This window comes from Sapajus apella, unplaced genomic scaffold (assembly GCF_009761245.1).
Source record: "Sapajus apella isolate SASKATOON/1434 unplaced genomic scaffold, GSC_monkey_1.0 scaffold44, whole genome shotgun sequence".
NCBI lineage: Eukaryota > Metazoa > Chordata > Mammalia > Primates > Cebidae > Sapajus > Sapajus apella.
In genome coordinates this window covers 13,732,149-13,751,522 of record NW_022436984.1, presented here as the reverse complement: position 1 = coordinate 13,751,522, position 19,374 = coordinate 13,732,149, and the positions used below count along the sequence as shown (strand labels likewise).

At 37.4% G+C, this 19,374-nt stretch overlaps 1 protein-coding gene and 1 long non-coding RNA gene across 24 annotated transcripts in view; one reads left to right on the top strand and one right to left on the bottom strand.

The window, feature by feature from the left end:
* Window positions 1-19,374, top strand: part of SLC8A1 (solute carrier family 8 member A1) — a 382,674-nt gene that overhangs the window by 154,572 nt on the left and 208,728 nt on the right. The window lies entirely within an intron of this gene.
* Window positions 18,284-18,748, bottom strand: LOC116524290. Its single transcript, XR_004257258.1, has 2 exons — window positions 18,678-18,748; window positions 18,284-18,364 (listed from the first exon to the last, which is right to left on the bottom strand). It is a non-coding gene; the product is annotated as an uncharacterized LOC116524290 (long non-coding RNA).

Here is a 19,374-nt window from a genome sequence, read left to right as displayed (position 1 = left end):
TATAAACTCTTTTAGCTTTGTACAATAAGAGATTTATAATGGCTAAGATAATACTTGTATAAGGTTAATGTTAAGACAAATTTATGTAATAGAGTAATAGTTCAGCCGTACACGGAAATGTTTTTTATTTGCTTGTCTGGGTACATGAGAAGTAATGCTTGGTTGGGGCTACTTTAAATGCACAAAGAATTATTGAAAATAGATAAGTGGCATTTTTTAGAGAGACAGGGTTTAAATCTGTCACCCAGGCTGGACTGCAGTGGCACAGTCACTGTTCATTGCAGCCTCAATCTTCTGTGTCAAGCGATCCTCCCACCTCAGCCTCCTCAGTAACTGGGACTACAAGCCTGCGCCAACACAGTCAGATAATATTTAAATTTTTTGCACAGACAGAGTCTCTGTTTGTCACCCAGGTTGCTCTGGAACTCCTGGACTTAAGCTGTCGTTCCCACTCAGCCTCCCAAAGTGCTGGGACTGCAGGCATGAGCTGCCATACCCAGCCGATAAATGGCATCATTGAAAGTTTTAGAATTCTGAGTTGTTTAGATGAAATGAAGTTTAAAACATCATATAAATATGAGATGCAATACATAAACACAAACATCCTAGTAAGGAAAACAATAAAATTTAGTAAAAAGGGTGGCTAAGCTATGAATTTAGGAAAATGCGTAGTCTACTGCAAAGCTCAGAATTCTTATCTCTGATTTTTAATGATCTCTGGAAATGAATACTTGCCATTAATTTGGAGCTCCATTTTAATATTATATTGCTGCCCATATTCCCCTCTTCAGGAAATAGAAGCAATGATATATTATTAGATAAATATTGTATTTCTCTTTTTGCCTTTCTTCAAGCTCTTTTGATTTGTGACTTAATCTTAAGTTTTTCAGAATTATGTATAATTCTCATATTAAAAAGATTGTTTTTCCTAATTTGGTTTAGTTGTTAAATCCTTTTTAAGGCTGGTGCTTTTGTGGAAAGTACCATCTTAAGTAGGTCATAGCTTTTCCTTGTTGATGAATGCCTCACTTCCTGAACACTTCTTACATGCCAGGTACTGTGTTAAATGCTTTTCAGCTATTAGCTCCTTCAAGTCTCACAATAGCTCTGTGAGGCAGACTCTCTTATTATCCCCATTTCACAGAGAAGATAGCTGAAGTGCAGAGAGGAACTTACCCAAGGTCAATTAGTGGCTCTGGGGAAGGAGCAGGGTTCCTATTTGTGTCTCTCTGACTTCATTTGTGAGTATAAAGTCCTTTATTCTGCTTCCTTTTAACCTCAGAAGTATTTTTTCTAAATAACATTTTCCACAGAAATCTTCAATTTTTCTCCCTCTTTCTCTTCCTCCCCACTCTGTCCTTCCTCAACCACCATGATTCGAAGTGTTGATCGTACACGGTGAGCATGACACAATGCTGCTGAGACTGCAAAAATAATTAAGACATGGCTTCACCTTTCTCAGACTTGACATATTTGATAGAAAAACAGGCTTACACCACATTTGTGTGTGCCCCAATTGTGTCCTTTTTCATAAACACTTACTTTTCCTTCATTTGGATTATGGATTCTTACCCTTTTTGCCCCTGAAGAATGAAAATGGGCATGAAGGAGTCTAAGAAGCCTTTGAAGCTGTGAGTACAGTTTTGTGCTTATTTTGTGGGAGAAGAAGAGCCACATTCCTCAGATTCTCACAAAAGCCCATGGCACCACAAAATTAAGAAATCATTTATTAGTGGAAAGGTTCATTTATTCTGAGTCATCATTGTGTTCATTAGGTCCATGTGTAGCAGCAACATGAAGGCCTTTTCCTGACAGAGGAAAGCATAACAGGAGTGTGATGTGTGTGTTATGACTGTGGGGAGATTGACCGACTTCTCTCCTGCAGACTGAATGTCGCTTCCCTCTGCCTTTCTGGCAAAACCACCGAGAGTCCTTAAGGGCAAGACATGGCTCTCTTCATGTCCCCGCTCTTTCTGGTCGCATTTCAGCACTAGCTGCCCTGAGACTCCAGAGTGCAGCCCATCTGCAAGAGCCATCCCCGTACCTCTGAGAACACAGCCAACCCTGGCTCAGCCTAAATCTCTAATACAAGCAACCACTAAGAATGGAACATATGCTGATAAAACGCATTATATTTATGTGGTATGTTTCTAGGGCAGATTCACCTTTTTCTTGAAGTTACACATTTTAGAAACCAGGGTATTTTAAAAAAAGCTTTTTTGTTAAATGCATGCGTTTGGCATTTAAAATGTTTGCAATGATAGATAGCTTCTTTGATGGGATAGGAGATCTGATCTTTTTTTGGAGTCATTGTGATCTTCTCCAACAATTCTCAAGACCAGCAAAATATAAGGTTGGAAGGAGCCTGTGCGGTCAGCTAAGCCATCCCCTCCTTTTGAGAGAAGGTGGTTATGCCTTCAGAGCGATCAAATAACTTGCCCTGTGGATTCCAGCTGGTGGGAACTGCAGTTTGAGCTCAGATTTCTTCATGTGCAGCTCAGCCTTCTCTCTGCACCCACATTGTCTTCCTGTCACCACACTGTCTTCCAGCCCTTGAAAACATTTCAGCCCCATGTGAAAATTAAGAAGGAAACATACTTCAGCTTCTCTCTGACTCCCAAATCACTGACCTCCTTCCTTCAGTAAATATAGAAGCACTGGAGCAAATACAGCTGATTTTTTAAAACCTGAGAATATGTTTTTAAAATTCTAATTTAAATTGCTTGTAAATTCAAGGGGCCGTCTTAGAAAAGAATGTATGGACTGTAAGGCATTGTTTTATTTCATTTTCATGTCTTTGTTATTTATGATATGGTTGGTTTCAAGGTGAAAATATATGGACTTTGAAATTACAGAAATCCTGCTTTAAATTCAGGATTCATCACTAAAGATCTCTTTTTGGTCAATAAACCTTGGACTTTGTTTCAAAAGTCATAAATTAATGCACAATATTTTGAAAGTATTTCATTACTTTAAAAATTGTTAGTATCACATTTGGTTAAAGCTATTAGATGTAATAGACAATTAGAAATCTTAGTATCACTAAAGGTAAATTACAGATTTTCTCATGGAATCTTCCCAACGCCTCTGTGAAATGGGTATTATGTGTATTTTGCAGATATGGGAACTGAGGATCAGAGAAGATAACTAAGTAACTTGTATGTCTGATATACAGCAAGGCTGAAGCCAGGCATTGAGTCCAAGCTGTCTGGCCCTGAAGCCTGGATTCTCCTCTTTCTATGCTGACTTCTATGATAGTACATGCAAAGGCCTTGTGATGGGGAAGAAGGATAGCATGTGTGGTTCTCAGAGGGATTCTGCCTTTTACATAGTTAAGTTGATAACGTAGAAGAAGTAAGAGACCCAGCAGGGTGCTTCACCCTTGTAATCCTAGCACTTTGGTCGGCCAAGGTGGAATGATCACTTGAGGCCAGTAGTTTGAGGCTGCAGTGAACTAGGATTGCACCACTGCACTCTAGCCTGGGCGACAGGCTACAGAGTAAGTCACCACATTTCAAATAGCCAGTAAGTAACAAAGCCAAAATTTGAACCTTGACACAGAAGACACACCAACCTTCTATTTTGAGTGCCGTCTATTGCCTGGATGCTATGCAAGCATTCCTGTCACATGCTGTACTTTGTTGTAGATACAAAAGGAGATGTGGGAAACAGAAAAGGAAATAGGTGAGTTTTTTTGTTTTTTTTTTTCCCCATTCCTAACCTGCTTGTATGTGGGCTGATTACCCACGGGAGTAAAAGTCAGACTGAAACTTAGTGGAACACAGACAGATGCTGGCTGAAAATATGCTCAGATTATGCCAAACTTGAAAGATCATTGAGCTACAAGATTTTTTCCCCCTTCACTTAGTTTATCCTCTGTAAATTTTGGTGCCATTAGACAGGATGCAGACAAAACAATTTAGCCATAGAGGTCATTCTTCTCTGTTTGGCACTCAGACGTTTTTCCCTCTCTGCCTTCCTGTGTCTTGCATTCCATTTTGGGGACTGCACTTGAAAGGCCAGACTTGTAAATTCCATTAGAGAACAAGCTCTTGTGGAATAGAGTACAACCTTGACTCAGGCTTGCGCTCTTTCCAGAGAGGGTCAAAATAACTCCTGACGGCAGCGTGGTCCTAGGAGGAATGCAGCTATAGCCATAAAGCAGTGCTGGTTGCAACACTGAATGTTGGGCCCTGTGCCCAGAGATGCTAATTCTCTAAGTATGAGGCAGAACACTAGCATATATATTTCTAAAAAGTCCCAAGGATGCCAATCCACTTTGAGTAGCATGGATTCAAGTCGATTTTCTTATGATATGGTAAAAAATCGCCCATCACAACTCTACAAGGGAAAGAAAAGCTTAGGAAAGGGAAGGCTCAGTCATCTTGTCACTCCTCTCATCAGCTTCTTACTGTGTGTAATAGAGGAAATCAGCCCTAAATATAGAGATATATAGCCAGGTTTTCTGAGAAATGAATCCATTTAAAGTCTTAAACTTTTTCTCGTTCTGAGCAGCGTGGTGAGCGGACTACAGGAAAACTTGAGAATCTTTATTTTTATTTTATTTTTTTTACTGTTAATGTTGATGAGTGTGTTTATTTTTACTTTAAGTTCTGGGACACATGTGCAGAACATGTAGGTTTTTTACATAGGTATACATGTGCCATGGTAGTTTCCTGCCCCTATCAACCTGTCATCTAGGTTTTAAGCCCCTCATGCACTAGGCATACGTCCTAATGCTCTCCCTTCCCTTTCCCCGACTGCCTGACAGTCCCCGGTATGTGATGTTCCCGTCCATGTATTCTCATTGTTCAACTTCCACTTATGAGTGAGAACATGCGGTGTTTGGTTTTCTGTTCCTGTGTTAGTTGCTGAGAATGATGGTTTCCAGCTTCATCCATGTCCTTGTAAAGGACACATGAACTCATTATTTTCTATGGCTGCATAGAGGGTTTTCAAAATGCAGATTTTCTGGTCATTATAAAGCATATTGGCTCAGAGTCAGGGATACTTTAGCACAAATTTGCTGTTTATTTTTTATTCATTTATTAACAACTCTGGGAATAAATCAGTGGTCCTGTCCATCTCAGAGTTTAAAGGCAGCATCTATATTCTTAATGGCATGGATTTTTTTCTCTCTGACATTTTCCTTGGGCTATGTTGCTCACGTGAATCTTCTGACTGCTTCCCTACATATGGTATAAAACATGTTTTCTTCCCTATCACACTTCAATTTCCTTTGCAAATAAATGGAAATATAATTTATGAAGCACTTTAATATTTTCCTAGCATGTTTATTACCGAATATAGATGTTGTTATTGATGGGATAGGAGTGTAGTGAGAGCAGCCGCAGGGCCCTAGTGAAGTTGCTTGCTATGCTTTGATTGTGGCCACAGGAGAAGGAGTGTCAAAACATCTGCCCTCCATTCCTGTCATAAGCAACCGACCTATGTAGAGTTTCTTGACTCTGGAGTAGCAAATAGGACTAGAAAAATGAGAATGACGCTCTTGGCATTCCAAGCTTGGACTTAACCAGTTATAAAATTTGAAAATCCATGGCTTATAACATCTTGTCCCTTTTTGAAAACAGACAAAATACGGAAGGTGATTCCCAGAGTCCTCTAGAATTTGTTTATCCTGACCTGTGCTTTATGTTCCTAATGTGGGTATGAGAGGGAGAGAAATTGTGTGGGGAAGTATATGTACCCTGTGATCTCACAAGATTACTATGCTGAATGTTCAGTTCTGAGTATCAGGTCCATGAATTCTTAAGATTAGTCTGGGAATTCAGATGCTACTAGGCTCATGACCTAATGCCAATTCTGAATGAGAATTTCCTAGGAGGGCTGTCCTGAAAATTTTAAACTTATGTACATAGGAATAGATTGATGAAGACTAAAGTCAGTGGGAGACCTGAAGCTCTCTGATTTTTTTTCACAGCATTTAAATATTACTTCATAGGACTGGTTATTCTCAACAGATGCCTGTTGAGTACACTTCTCCCAGACATTTTTCTCTCTAATAGTTTACATAAAAATAAACAGTGAGGCTGGATGTCTTACTCAAAGATGAACTTTCCCAGAACCAAAGCCACTATTGTGTGTTTGTAGTACACACCTGGGGTAATCTGGTTTCTTGCCCCTTTCTTTTTGTGTTTATAGGGACAGTGGGTGGATTGGATAGAAGCTCTTTACAGCTTTAGGCTAAATCTCTCTCTCCAAAGCATGTTCCTTCATCTACATTGTCATAGATCTAGTGCTTGACACCATAAAAGAATAATGCAAAAAAGTCGCAGACAAATAGGGTGTGGAATCAGCAGACCTTCTTTCTTTGCATTGTCTCAGGAAAAAGAAGTTAGCTTAGATTATTTGATGTTGACATCTTGATATTTTAAATAGTTCTAGTGGAATATGTTTTTCATGCCATGCCCTCAGCCAACCCCCTTTTTACTCAGAAAATGACTTCTCTATGGCCTCAATTATTTTCCCTGGAAGCTTTCCTTGACCGTCTCTCCCCTTGTCTGGCCGCCATACCCCTGATGCCATAACCCTGATTCAAAGCATAGCAAGCAAAATTTCCAGAAACTCTTTGATTTGTTATATTGCCATTGTACACACTCTCTTTCTCATAAGTCTGTGAACTCTCTGGGACCTCTATCCCTGTACCTGATATGGGTACTGGTATGAAGTTTGACTTGTAATTGATTATTGAATGGATTTGTACATTATAGTCACTTAAAATTTTTATTATAAAAAATGGAAAAAAGCATTTGCGAGACTCATCCAATCATTAGCAGAAGTTTAAAGTTAGCCTTTGATTCCAAATTACAAGTACAGTGGCTTGAAAATTAGACACATTTCCCAATGTAATTTTCAAACTATATTTCCCACTCCTATTTTTCTCAATGTGTCATGAACATCTTTTTCCTTTACACTACAGAACTAATGATATGTCTGTATTTAATTTATAATAATTTGTGCTTTAAAAAATATATAGCCACCTTTGCATAATTACCAGCAAAAATTTGTATGTGCAGATATTTAATGTTATGGGCCCTAGTACATACAAGGCTGCCATTTATGAGCTCCAGCATTGTCACCTGATCTCAATGGGTTGATACTTTTAAATGAATAGAAGAGTGCGGGGATAACATGGGGAGAAATGCCAGATATAGTATGCACCTAAAGTAAAATAAATAATTTTTTTTTTTAAAAAAAGGACAGTGCCTTGCAAGTAGTGCGTGCTATGTAAATTTAGGTGATTTGTGATACTAACCAAGTGATAACGAGATGTTTGTTAGAATTCCAAATGACCTCAGAGATGATGGAGCCAAAATTTTCCGAGTTTCTGAAAACCTGAGTTTTAAATTCATAATGATGTTCATAGACATGTTTATAGGTGATGGACAAGAAAAGATGGGGTGGAAGTGAGTTATCCTATGGCCAAATAGATTGAGAAAAAGCATAATTAAACAGAGTTTAAAAGATTTATTTACAGTAAAAACTCTTAGCAGCTGTACTATATGTTGTTACTCTGCTTCCCTTTTTGAGTAAGTGTTGCCAGAATTTTACATTGAATCATGTATCTTTTGTCTTCCTTTTTTTTTTTTTGTTTAGAACATCACTCAGAGAAAGAGAAAATTAATTTATCCCAATGTCGTCATTTTAGTCATAACTAAAATAAGATTCTGAAATTTAAGTCTAAGCTTATGCAACAATTTCAGATTATGACTGGAATTCTGGTTACCATCTCTTATTGTACACTGTGAGAGACCTCTGTGCAGATATATATTACCAGTTATAATCTTAAAGTGGTCAGTACCTTTAACACAGTATCAAGAACCCTGAATACTCAATTTTAGTTCAAGTTTGTTCATATTGCAGTGACTGATCTCTTTAGTAACAACAAAGATTCTCTGAGTCTCCATCATCTGAGATATAAAGTGTAAGTGAATGGTAATGCACCTTGAAGTTTATTCTATGAGATCTTAGTATTGTTGAATACAAGTGAAATAGTGTATATTCCAATTATTAGTCAGAAAGGTTTACTTTTTAAATAAGTTCCCAACTTCCTTGTCACCATAAACCATCTAACAGCATGTTGACCCCTGGGGAAAATACACAAAGAAGGCATAATTTAACACTTTTTGTTTAAAATTTCCAGAAACTCTTTCTAACTACTTATTCATCCATCTTTCTTTCCATTTATTTTTTACTACCATTCTTTTCAATATCAAAATATATTCTACCATCTAACAAATCCCACTATAATTATCTCTACAACAACAAAATTTCTTCGTCACTGTTAAGACAATTTTTAAAACATTAAAAACATGATTTGCATACATCAAATGAACAAATGTCAAAGAGTTTATTCAAGTCATTTATTAGCCAGGGATCCAGTTAGATGGTAAGGCCAGTTTAAAGAACATATGCAGAGCTAAGTGTTTATAGGACATTTAATAAATCTTAGAGTAAGATTGCTGTCTTACTATCTATAGGGCCAGAAGCCAAAATTTTTGGGATTATATTTTTGACTAGACAAAAGTTATTTATATCTCTACCAGACAAAATTCACTAAGTTAACAAGAAACTTTACTAACTCTTGGAACTTCAATCAATAATAAACAAAGTGAATCAAACAAAATACACCTTCTCTCAGTAACTAAATAACCTTTGATTAGGTCTTCAGCTCCCATATGATACTGAAAGGACATGCTACCTACTTTTCTGCTTTTTAATAAGATTTTAAATACTTTCTCTTAATATCCTAAGTGGTACCCATACTCCAGGCAGATAGAGTACATAATTTTGGAAGGTTTTACTTAAAGGTAATTAGACTTCAAGGACAAGAATTATGCTCTTCTTTGATGGTCCATGCAATGGAATTTGACCCATTATCGCTATTGCCTTGTGAATGTCAGAAACAGAAGTCCTGCAAAAAACCAATATGACTAATAATAGTTTTTATAGAACATGAGTTTAAAAGCATCCATTCATACACATTTATGTAATCTTAAAAAAAACCTTGAGAAGCAGGTTTACTAACTGTAATTTTGGGATCTAGAAATAGAAATTCCATTTGACCCAGCAATCCCATTACTGGGTGTATACCCAAAGAACTATAAATCGTTATACTATAAAGACACATGCACATGTATGTTTATTGCAACCCTGTGTACAATAGCAAAGACCTGGAACCAACCCAAATGCACATCAATGATAGACTGGACAAAGAAAATGTAGCACATATACACCATGGAATACTATGCAGCCACAAAAAATGATGAGTTAATGTCCTTTGTAGGCACTTGGATGAATATGGAAACCATCATTCTCAGCAAACTGACAGAAGAATAGAAAACCAAACACCACATGTTCTCACTTATAGGCGGGTGTTGAACAGTGAGAACACGTGGACTCAGGGAGAGAAGCATCACACACTGGGGGCAGTTGGGGTGGGCTAGGAGAGGGACATTGGGGGAGTAGGGAGGGATAACATGGGGAGAAATGCCAGGTATAGTCAAAGGGGGAATAGAGGCATCAAACCACCTAGTTATGTATGCACCTATGCAACAACCCTGTATGACCTGCACATGTACCCCAGAACCTAAAGTAAAATAAAATAAAAATAAAGAAGTGAGGTTTAGGGTAATTAAGAACTTTCCAAAAGGTATGATTTGTTTTATATATTAAAAACAATAAAACTTTTTTTGCTAGCAAAAGCATTCTTAATGCTTAGAAGATAGGCCAAGGAAAGACCTTGCAAGATCAACAAAGCCACAGAAGGAACTCTTTCCTTTTATAGAGTAACCTGCAAAGATGCCCAGAACATCTATCTCATTTACTTGATTTAGACTCCACAGTACTTTCAATGAGTCATGGTGTTATGGTTCTAGAAGTTAGTTAGGGCCAGGTAAGAAGACAGCTGTTTTTAGCCACTACCATTTGCTTTATTTACTTACTTATTTACTTATTTATCCAAATCTGAGACATGCATTTGAAAATGCTCACTAGTGCTCATTGAGATTTTTTTCTAAAGATGAATTAACCTGTTTCAGGAAGCCAAAGAATTTTCAGTCTTGCTCTTCTGTATGTAAAAAAAAAAATAGGCACAGAGAACCAAGGAGTACACAAAGCAAAGCTAGTACACACCAAACAAGGAAATAGGGCGAGTTACTTTCTGGTTGGGGAAAAAAAAAAAAAAACCCTCTTCTCTTCCCTACTACTCCATTCCTTTCTATTGGAAGCATCCGTTCCTTCAGATGCTTTCTCTGCTGCGGATCACATAAAGCAATTCATAGTAGGTTATAAAATGGTCGATAAAAGCTCAAAAGGTTAACTCTGTTGTGGGAATGTATATTTTACTAGGAATCAAAGCCTTTAGTACAATTCTCTGGTGTGTGTTGGGTAGGGAGAGGGGTGCCTGCTTTCTCATTGTCTCTAAAATAACTCCTTCAACCTTTTACCTACCCTCATACCTCTAAGGCTTACCTGCATGATGAATTTCCATTTTCCCTACTCTCACACCCAGTTTTCAATTTAGCAAAATATGAATTTACTCAGGCCAGACTTAGGAATTAAATTATGAAAATTCTGAGCCTCGTGGGGCTCTCCTTCTGATAAGAGGGTTCTATATCGAAAATCCTAACCCTAAACCTGGGGACAGGAAGTGTATGGGTAACTGTGTTTGACATGCCTAATCCCCCAACTCCCTTCTTCTCCATCTCCTTTTTGGGCGGGGGGAGGACAGAGTCTCCCTCTGTCTCCCAGGCTGGAGTACAGTGGTGTGATCTCAGCTCTGTAACCTCCACCTCCTGGGTTAAAGCCATTCTCTTGCCTCAGCCTCCCAAGTAGCTGGGATTACAGGTGCCTGTCACCACGCCCAGCTAATTTTTGTATTTTTAGTAGAGACGAGGTTTCACCATGTTGGCCAGGCTGGTCTCGAACTCCTGACCTCAGGTGATTCACCGGCCTCTGCCTCCCAAAGTGCTGGAACTACAGACTTGAGCCACTGTACCCAGCCTCGACTCCCTTCTTGACCAGCTTGCCAAATCAACTCACAGAAATAAGACTGGAAGTTTGAAATAGACATGTTCCTTATGGTTTTCAGAGGTTCCATGGTGATCAAAATCACAAACCACCATTTTTAATCCCCAAAGAGCATTCAGTATATCTTGATTTAAAAGCAAATTAATCAATATTTAATGAGGATATGGGCTACAATGATCATTGGGAGTTTTTGTTTTTCTACATATGAATATTTGTATTCTGCTTCATATGACTACTTATAGACAATGAACATCCACAGTGCACATTAAAAGCTCTGAAAAGTCGTGCGGTGATGAAATATATTGTGCTTCATTGACCTAGCTTTGTCACCTGAATTTGTGAAAATATACGCAATAGGTATGCAATAGGATACACTGCATTTTGAATACTTGTTTTCTACATGATTTAGGTTCATGATTTTTCCAGCTATGAAGTAACATCTATGGATTTATCTTTCTATCCATCCATCTATTTAGATGTGTCTTAGAAATTGAAAGTATTTCACAATGCCCAACTTGTACTCCCTTACCCCATCACTAAGAACTGAGAACTTAATCATATTTCCTATGCATGTCTCAGACAGTCATTGGTGATATTCACAATGGAATCATAAATTGCATTCTATTCCATAACCTACATTGCCCACTTAACAATATTTACTGAGAAGTTTTTCATACACGTACATACTTATCTTATTTACCATGCCCTTGAATTACTGTCTTTTCACAATCTGGTACCGTGAAAATGGTAAAATATATGTTTCTAGAACAAGTTCTAAAACCAGGTGTACATAAAAATGGTGAAGAGAATTCTGGCACTGCCTCACTTTAGAGAGCCCTCAACTTCTCTGTAACTGGACTGCCACAGCTCATCAGAGGCTCACAATACTGCTGCCTCGTGATATCCTTTCCTCCTGCTGCTATCTAAATGACATGTAATGAGAGAAGGCACATTACCTTTATCTAATCACTGGCCATCTTTAAACAGAATACTCTGATCTGACATGAAGCATGTGCAGGCTGCAAGACAATGGTTGCTACAGATAATGACATCTTAGAAATGAATAACCTATCATTTCAATGCTTACTAAGAACTAAACAAAGAAACATGAGAGAAGATGCCAGAGGCACACAGTGGGCATTTGTTTAGTAATATCTGTCATCTTGATTCTTGAAAATCAGACAGATCCTAGGTTTATGTGATTTGAGCTGTGGGGTGTCTTATTTTTGTTGACACAATAGCACAGAGCAGCCCATCATCTGAGGCCAACGCTTTGCTTTCCTGGAAGGTTCACTGTCTTTGGCTTGGAGAGGCTCTATTAGATCATATGCTCATTTGTAATTTAAATTTTAATTTCTGATTTTTAGTTTAGTTATTCTCACATATATAAGGTATAGCGTGCTATTTTCAAATATTTCAAGTCACAGTTACATGTAATTAACCTAGCATTTTACTGAATTCCTGTAGTACATATGATACCTTTCAGGATCTATTAGGAAATTTCTAAAAGGAGAAAATCCAATTACTGAAGATAATTGCCATCTGATTTCAAAGTAAGAATCATCACTAGTAACTTTTTTGTGATGAAACTTGTTTTGTCACTTATTGATGAAAAACATATCTATAGTCTTGCTGATTTTGCTTAGCCTCAGTAATCATTAACTTATATTTGTTGAATGATTTCAATAGGGTCTGATACCATAGGAGGTTGTTTACAGAGCGGAAATAAAATCAAAGACTATGGTTTGTGGGCCAGAAGCTTTTACTTGTTCTGCATTTTATTTCAGAGTAATCTTCAATCAGCAGGCTCAGAGTTCTCAGAATAGCTGGTATTAATTCCCTATTATTCAGTTATAGAAAAGAGGCCTTAATGTATCCACACACATGGTCACACATGTGTGTATACATGCATACATATACACACACACTGTTGTTTGTTTATATTTATAGGTTAGTAAATTCAGGTGCCAAATTTATTTTCATATATGTCAAGACTTGTCTTACAGGAAGGATGACCAGGATTTTCTTGCTATGAATCCTTAAAGACTTCTGTCTTCTGATAAAGATACATGATGCTTCCCCCCTAAGATTATGTATTGGCTGAATTGTAGCCTTATGGGATAGAGGAGTGAGTGAGTGAGTGAGTGAGTGAGTGGGAGGGAGGGAGGGAGGGAGTAGAGGGAGATGGGCAAAGAGAGAGTGAGAAGTAATTAAGAGGGCATTTTCAGACCCTCATTATTTCCGAAGTTCAGATGCTGGCTTTGCATCCTGAGCTGGGTGACGTTGTCCACATTGCTGTCTCTGTGCCTCAGCACCCTTTCCTTTACATTCACACCTCAAAATAAAAGGACCTTTTAAACAAGATCCTAGTAAGACATCTAATTTACATGATTTATTATTAGGAAATGGTAGGTAGACAGTGAAAAAGAAGAATCAAGGAATGTAATGTTTTTGCTGTACTTTGGAAAATGTAAAATAACTGAAATAAGACGACTTCTTAGAATCATCAGGATGGTACATTTCTCCATGAATAAAAGGAATTCTTTTGCATTTCCCTAGAGACATAAGCAGGAGTATAGGAGTATAACTAACAAGAAAAATAAATGGAATGAAAACGGAAGGGGAAAAGTTTAGGAGATTGTGGTTAAAGTATACAGAGAAAAACAAAACAGAAAATAAAGAGATTAATTCACACCAAGTAAGAGCACTGAGTGCCACTGAGCAGCTGGTAATTGGATCTGCTAACTACCGTTGCATGGCTGAGTTCTCCATAGTAAGTAGTTTGTTGTTTCTCTTGCTTTTTTTAATATTTATTTATTTTTTTATTGTACTTTAAGTTCTGGGGTACATGTACAGAATGTGCAGGTTTGTTACATAAAAAAGTTTTTAGAACATTTTAAGGGCATGATTCCTGCCCTTTTAGTGCATTGCAGGACATACCCTTCTTCTTTCTCCATGGTAGAATCACAGATGATTTTGTTATTGGTACCAGTAAAATTAAGCTTTTAAGAATTCTAATCCACATACATATTATAATTTAAATTGTATTAATTATGTATACACATGCCATGGTGGTGGTTTGCTGCATCTATCACCCCATCATCTCCATTAGGTATTTCTCCTAATGCTATCCATCCCCAACCCGCCCACCCCCCAGGCCCCGGTGTGTGATGTTCTCCTCCCATTGTCCATGTGTTCTCATTGTTCAACACCCACTTATAAGTGAGAGCGTGCAGTGTTTGGTTTTCTGTTCTTGTGTCAGTTGGCTGAGAATGATGGTTTCCAGTGTCATAAAAAAAGATTCATTCATGTCCTGTTCAGGGACATGGATGAAACTGGAAGCCATCATTTTTTGCTTTTTTTTACCTGACTTCCTTCATGGGTTCCCTGTAGAATCAGGTACTTTCTTAAAGTTTAGAAAATTTAGGGTCATCAGATGAGGAAATGAAACTATTCTGTAAGATTCAGTTGTCTGGAGTAGTATTATGATATTTACAAAACAATATCACTGTTTATGATGATACATAAATATACCTAAGATTTCCTACCTAAGGAAATACTACAGTTGATGTATAAATATCAAAATATCATTTCAAAACAGTGAATTTATTTCCCCCATTCTTAAACGGAAAAGAAAATGTATTTGACATTTTTGAAGTGACACAGCAGCTGGAAACTATGCTCAGTACATTAATTAAAACGCTTACACAATTATCATGTTTATATGTAAAAGGAAACAACATTTGCCTTGTTTCCAACTATGTTGAGAAAAATTGGTTGGCTTTTAGAAGTGCATTACAAAAAAAATTTTTTTAAGGCATCTTTAAGGATGTTGTTTATTGGATATCAATTTGGTGCATTATGCCAGGTGCATCTTATTTGATATCCATAACCCTATAAAATAAGCATTGTTATCCCATTCTCCAGGTTAGGAAACTGTGGCTCAGGGAGTTAATTCACCCACAGTTAAACAGAGAGTGGAAGAGTCAAAATTTAATTAGATGTCTCTGATACCACAGTCTGTAATCTTACCATGGACTTCATTTTTTTTTCATGAAAAAAGAAAGCAGAAATAAAAATATGAAGGTATCCTAAAATGGAACATGCTGGCAGTACACAGGTTCGTGCCTGTATTTTGGTGAATGAAAGTGAACTTAACAGTCTATATCTATGATAGCCTATAATAGCATCTTCAGAAATGGAGCCTATACCAGTGGTTGGAAGATTCTCAGGGGAAAGTGTCAGTTTAGATAACCTCCCTAAGGAATGTGATGCTATTTTTCAGAAAAGAGTGGTATGGTTAAATAAGATTTATCTGGAACTCTGAGGAGCCCTCCATATTAATTTAGGTCTCTCAGGAGTTACCCAGGCCTTGATCATCTATAAAATGGATTTTCTGAGATTTTTTAGTGAACATTATTAAGAACTGCAAACACAAGAGGCCCCTGCAAGGCCTCTGTTTTCTTGGTTAAATCCTCATTTATTGATTGATTTGTTTACTCATTTAAATTTATAAAACATATTGGACACTGGTACAGTGCAATATAAATATGTTTCCTGCCTTCAGATGAAGGATAGATAATTCCAATGCAATATGCCAGTTGCTGTACCAGTGATGCTCAGATGTCTTTAAGGTTCCACATAAAGTGGAATTAGGATGGCCAAAGTCATACTTGAGATTTGCGGGGGAGTGGAGCATTGTAGAGAACAGCCATTTGCTATTCACCACTGGCAGAGATGTAGTTTTTAAGCCATGGCATGACATCATAAGGAACTATGCCACCCAATCTTGTGTGCCCTTGTAAATCCCAACTTGTTTGAGATGTAGCTCTAGCATCACCCTCTTCATGGAACTTTTTCTTTCTCCCCACTTACTTTCAAGTAATTGGTTCGTATACCAACTAGTAGTGTAGTGTTTTCTAAACCTAATTCACTTATCTCTTTCTTAACTTTTTCCGATAGGCTCATTCCACTGATAGCAATTGGATCAGATTCCCAAAGAGCCTGTATACACACATAGCGAGCTAATCGTGACAAACACAAAGCCTCAAAACACATTCATTTCCTATTAATAAAAGGATCACCTTATTTCAATCACTTGTCAACTTCTTGATCCATGTAGTTTGTACCTAAGAGCTGTTTTTAGACTTGCCCTATGGGCCATGGGAAACACCCATTTCTGTTCTTTTAGGGCTGTCATATTATAGCATAGACACTTTTGTATTCACATAATTTTTAAAAACACAAAAGAAAGGAAGCTATGTTCATTGTATTTCTTAAAAGAAGTTAGTTTATTAAGTCAGTCATTCCCATCTAATTTTCCTGGTTATACACAGTATTCTTCACAGTTTTAACCTGAAAACACAATATAAATTTAATTATGGTTATAGACCAGTCACTTTTGCTTAATTACAGGGAGTAGGCTTTCCAGTTACAGCCATATCGGAATTTGAAGTGCGTTAAATATATGGTAGATGTTAGTTCTTTTAGTGCTTCTTAATGTTTTGATATTCTAGGTAATTAGAAAAATATGTGAGCACTTTGCTAAACTTTATGGACATATGTCTATTTGCTTTGTCTTGATAACACTTAAATTTCTAAAATAATACAAAAAAGCCACTTGTAGAGTGATGAATATATAGATACCATATGCCTATATTATAACCACATCCAAAACTATTTCTCTATATTTATTTATCTTAGCAAGAAATTCGTTTGGGATTCAGAATATGGCTGTTTACAAAATGTGAGCACTAATGACCTCTTTGGAGAATGAGATCCATGAGTTGATATCAGTAGAGCTTTTGGTTTTTTGGTTAAAGCAGAGACAAGCAAGTTTGCTAAAGGCCTTGGTACAGGTTGGGAGAGGACAGGGACAATGGCAGGTCACATGACGCCTGCTGCTGTCCCCTTGCCCCCTAAAGGCTGAGGGACAAGTTTTAGGCTGAGAATGAGAGACCTGTATGGCCAAAGGACTGCCTCAACAATTCTTTAATATAGTTATTTAGATTTTCCAGATACAAATTAGATCTCTCTTTGCTTTGTTATTATGATGTTGCCTGCCTGAAAACAGGACATCATTTAATTGATGATCTGATAATTTTGCCATTAGCGCATAACCCTCAACTTTGGTTATTCATATTTATGGCTGAATGAAAATGTTTTCAGGACATTTTAAGGGCGTGATTCTTGCCCTTTGAGTGCATTGCAGAACATACCCTTCTGCTTTCTCCAATGTAGAATCACAGATGCTTTTGTTACTGGTACCAATAAAATAAGCTTTTAAGAATTTTAATGCACATATATATTATAATCTAAATTGTGTTAATTTCATTTTCTGGTATGATTTCAAAAATATGCACATTGTCTATAAAAATATTGCCATTGTCCAGACATACGGCCTTAAACTACACTTAAGTCATGTCTATATAAAACTGAAATGGCGATGCCTTAGATATTAAATTGTTTAGTATGTGAATGGGCTAACAGTCATCAAAAGCCTCATACAACATTCAATACATGATACTTTTTTTTCCTCCATTGATAACATCACATTGGACTGGAATGTAGAGAAAATCACTAACTTCCCTAAACCACATTTTATTTATTTCAGAAACAAGGCAATTGGATAGTCTCTAAGGCTCCTTTTGACTAACTGTAACACTTATGTTTCTGTGAATATTTTGATGATGGTGCAACAAAATGGATATACATGATTATGCATATCGATTTTTCTTTTTTTGAGATGGAGTTTCTCTCTTGTTGCCCATGCTGGAGTGTAATGGCACAATCTCAGCTCACTGCAACCTCTGCCTCCCAGGTTCAAGCGATTCTCCTGCCTCAGTCTCCCAAGTAGCTGAGATTATAGGTGTGTTCCACCATGCCCAGCTAATTTTGTATTTATAGTACAGACAGGGTTTCACCATGTTGATCAGGCTGGCCTCAAACTCCTGACCTCAAGTGATCCACCCAACTCAGCTCCCAAAGTGCTGGGATTACAGGTATGAGGTACCACCCCAGCCCATATTGATGTAATCGGGGACAAGTGATGCTATGCTACGATAATGATAAGTTAAGGAGATCCTTACTTTGAAATTGTTTTATTCTTTCTTATTTATACTATTAAGAAGATAGGAGAGTTAGAAAAATGTATATATTTTCCACCACAAAGTAGAATAAGCTCAGTGGGATACCTAGGTCTTGAATAAAATGAGTAGACTTCAGATTTTTTCCCAATAACATGGATTGCCTCACCATTCTAATGCTAGCTCTGGAACAAAAGACACTTTTAACTGAGTGCAGCAAGTACTTTCTTTTTTTTTTTTTTTTTTTTTGAGACGGAGTTTCATTCTTGTTACCCAGGCTGGAGTGCAATGGCGCGATCTCGGCTCACTGCAACCTCTGCCTCCTGGGTTCAGGCAATTCTCCTGCCTCAGCCTCCTGAGTAGCTGGGATTACAGGCATGCACCACCATGCCCAGCTGATTTTTTGTATTTTTAGTAGAGACAGGGTTTCACCATGTTGGCCAGGATGGTCTCGATTTCTTGACCTTGTGATCCACCTGCCTCGGCCTCCCAAAGTGCTGGGATTACAGGCTTGAGCCTCCGCGCCCAGCCAGCAAGTACTTTCTATAAGAGATTTCTTTTCATAATTTACCATTCGGCTGAACCAACCTTTAATCCAGTTGGAAGCTCTAAAATTCTAACATTCAGAAGCATTCAAAAAGAAGACCAAGGAAGAGAAGGCTATATATTTATTTCAGCTTGTATTGTATTGTGCAGAAAGGCAAATAATCTAGCTAATTTACTTTCTGTCTAAGAAAAACCTTAGGAGGTTCAGAAAGCACCTTTTAAGCAGTTTGGGTTCCACCATGCCATTTGGGTAAAATGTCATTATTTAAAATATATTGCTTTGTTTATCTGATAACTTAATTCTGGAAAAGCTAATCCATCTAACTTTGTTCATGGAAATATTAAAATGATTCAGCTGGATGGTTAATTTTGGTAATCAGGGATTATAAACTCACTTCACAGAATTTTTAAACAGGTTTTGACATTCCTTTCCCATAAGAAAACCCTGTATATATTTGACCTTTGGATTTCAGCCAACCTTGTCATTTTTTTTCTGCAGCTTGGTAGAGAATTATGTTCCTAAGCCATTTTTGGCTCGCCAGCCTTTTTTCTCCCTAGAGTCACCACTTAGTACTAGAGCACAAGGTCAGAATAAGGAAATTGAGGGAAGACTGGAGTTCTTTCATTAAAACGAACTCACTGGATAAAGATACATAAGACAGGGGAAACACTACCCCCAACTCCAACACAC